The sequence below is a fragment of the Meles meles genome, chromosome 10 (assembly GCF_922984935.1).
Source record: "Meles meles chromosome 10, mMelMel3.1 paternal haplotype, whole genome shotgun sequence".
Lineage (NCBI taxonomy): Eukaryota > Metazoa > Chordata > Mammalia > Carnivora > Mustelidae > Meles > Meles meles.
In genome coordinates, this window is record NC_060075.1 from 33,820,715 (window position 1) to 33,824,033 (window position 3,319).

Sequence of the window (3,319 nt, forward strand, 5' to 3'; positions counted from 1 at the left end):
AAATTTAATCAAAAACAACAAGCACTATCATTAATGGAAGCTACCACAGTAAACTGACTAGATAGAAAGACCCAACCAACTTCTAGGATTTCCTTAGCAAATTCAATCCTAGTTAAAGGCAATGCATACTTGGATATTTTTTGTAACATTCTTTTTGACTCATAAATATCATCGATCTTAAATATGTTATAGTTATGTCTATCTACAGTAAGAATGAGTTATATTGGATGTTTTCTAATCCAGAGAGATTGGACATTAAAAAAGTGAGGCAGGGGCACCTGGGTGGCTCAGTGGGTTAAAGCCTCTGCCTTTGGCTCGGGTCATGATCCCAGGGTTCTGGGATTGAGCCCCGCATGGAGCTCTCTGCTCAACAGGGAGCCTGCTTCCTCTTCTCACTCTCTCTCTCTGCCTACCTGTGATCTCTATCTGTCAAATAAATAAAATCTAAAAAAAAATAGTTAGGCAGCTGAATTTTAATGAAATTAGGAATAAAATAATGGATGCTGCATTAATTAATATTGATTAATTAATATTATGAGAATATTCTCTTTCCTATATATTTAAGAGTAACACAGGCCTCTATTTTTCAATTAGCAATAATCGCGCCTCGGATAAACCTCATTGGCTACGATACTGCCACTGCGCAAAGCTCAGGCCTCTATTTTTAACACAGAGCCTATTTCATGGCTTTGTTACACCATGCATCGAAATCATATCTTCAGCTACCTTAAGCTGTATACAGAATTAATTATTACATAGATCAGCTGTAAAAATATAGAAGCATTTATATTTATTACTGGAAATCTTTTAGTTCTAATTATGAAATAATTTTCCCCAGAAAATGTTGCTAAACATTTCGTGGGATAACTTTTTAAAAATAGTCAAATAGAAAACATGGCACAGCATACACAAGGGGCTTCATGTTAGAAAGTTATTTGGGGAGTTTTCTTCAAAAAAAAAAAAAAAAAATTCCCGGGAGGGAGACACCTGAAATCACTTGTAGCACACATGAATAAGCAAAAGTTTCTTTTTTTTTCTTTCCACTTTTTTAAAAATTTCTTTTCAGCGAAACAGTATTCATTGTTTTTGCACCACACCCAGTGCTCCATGCAATACGTGCCCTCCCTATAAGCAAAAGTTTCTAAGGAGTTCTAGGTGAAAAAGCTAAGGGATAGGTTATTCATGCATGTTAACTATACTGTAGGTAAGTTTTCTTTTTCAAAAATTGTAACATTCAAGAAGAATATTATTAGGATTTACTTATTTACTTCTGTTCTATTTTTTTCTTTACAAGTCCCAAAGATTTTCAACAGTATTTGTCACGACGTAGGTCAGAATATTCTTAAAAAGTCAACTTCAAATGACATTATTGATTTTTTTTTACTATGTTAAAAGACAGTATTTTCTGCAAGTTTTCACAAGGTGAATTAAATCTATAATCTAATTTTGAAACATCTATAGGAAACACTCTTAGGAAACTGAAAACTTTCATTAAATAATACTGTACCTTAATAGAAATACTGTATGGAAATACCTCAATTGATGGGAAATTCTGGTAGTATGCTGTTCTGTTTAATTACTTTTTAAATTTAGGATTAACTATTTCACTTTTAGTTCTTACTGAAAATCTTTTAAAATGTATTCATGACCTTTACTGTCATGGGAAGTATCAAAAGTGTATTAATCTTTGGCCACTGTGAATTTCCAGTGTCTGATATTGATTTTTCTGAATGTCAATAATCATTGTACAGTCGGAGATTAGGGTGAATGTATATAACGTCAGCACATAACTAGGAATTTATTATTGGAATAAAGCCCTGATATAAACTTCCTTTCTCAACATAAGCCTCTTTTTCTATCTCAACATAGAGCTGTAGCAATGGTTTGGTACTGGAAATTCTTTAATCAGGGGATCTAGATACTAGATGTTTGTTGAAATAAGATTTTACTGTGTTATGCAGGATTTTGATGAGCGCAAGGGTAAACTGTTGAGGCTTACTCCATATCCAGACAGTGATTTTACTCAAAAGGGTGCAGCTCGTGGTTGGGGAATAGATAGAAGAAAGTAACCTGGATATAGAGATGGATCTTGAGGAAGGGTAGTCTGTTTAGCATCCAAGCACTGTCAAAACCTCTGGCTTGATTTTAGAATAATAGAAATTTAGATTTAGAATAATAGAAGTTCAGATATGGTGGAACTGCTACAACCAGGAAATCTAACCAAATGGATGGTGGTTGATTGGTTCTGGAAGACTTCTGCATAGTGGTGCTTGTGAGTGGAGGATTCAATCTGGGAAAGGAAGGTGAGGAGACAATAGGTCCTATAGGTATCCGCTGGATTTAGTAGAGTCCCAGTGCTGAAAGGGATTGGGAGAGTAAATAGGATCACCAGATGCAAATATACAATAGAGAATCGAGGAGATGGCAGTGGAAGTCTTTTCCTCTTGCTCCTAGTTATGGAAATACTGGAAAATATGTTCATTTTTAAAAGTAAATAACCAGACTTTAAGGAAAGAATTGAAAAATCCCTGGTAACAGAAATGGAGAAGGAATACAAAGTCAGATTTGTAAGAAGATGAAGCCATGGAGGCTCACAGGAGTTTTACAACAAGACAGAGATTTGAGAGTTGGGTCTCAAGACTAGTTCAGAGTCAGGAGATGAAGCCCTAGACTCATGTGAGACAGACACTGGCAGTCTCCTGCATCATCATGAGTCTTAAAGGGCTGCCTCTAGTATTAAGTGGGACTACCAAGATTCTATCCTCTGGGGCAGGCCTGGGAGGGTTGAATAAAGATATCTGCAAGGGATTAGAAGCCTAACCTAACACCAACAGGTGTGAGTCCTGAATTTATACCACTTCTGGGGTGCAGGAATCCCCAAATAAGAAATTAAACAATATTGGTAATAGAACTCATGAACCTCTCAGGTCTCTGGAAGAAACAGGAGTGGAACAGTTCTGAAAGGATCATCTCACAAGACAGAACACATGGGAATGAATGAATGAATGCATGAATGAAAGAGAAAGAAAGAAAGAAAGAAAGAGGAAAACAGAATTCCATGAGGGAGACAGAAAAACTGCAATAACCAGGAGAGTTCACACATCAAGAACTGAAGATTATAGAATGATCTGAAATATAGTAGCCCAATAAAAAATCTTAAAGTGATAAAGAATAAAAATCATAATAAAAAATAAACAAAGTTGTATGGAAAAAGAAAATGCATAGTTATAAAGCATAAATAGTAAGTGAAATGAAAACTCAACAAATGTTAAATAAATAGCAGAATAGGCCTAGCCAAAGAGAGGATTAGTGAAGTGAA

The 3,319-nt window shown here is 35.3% G+C and overlaps 1 pseudogene; it reads right to left on the minus strand.

Moving 5' to 3' along the window:
• Positions 1–521: 521 nt before the first annotated feature.
• Positions 522–651, minus strand: LOC123952325 (annotated as a pseudogene).
• Between the last annotated feature and the right edge of the window lie 2,668 nt (positions 652–3,319).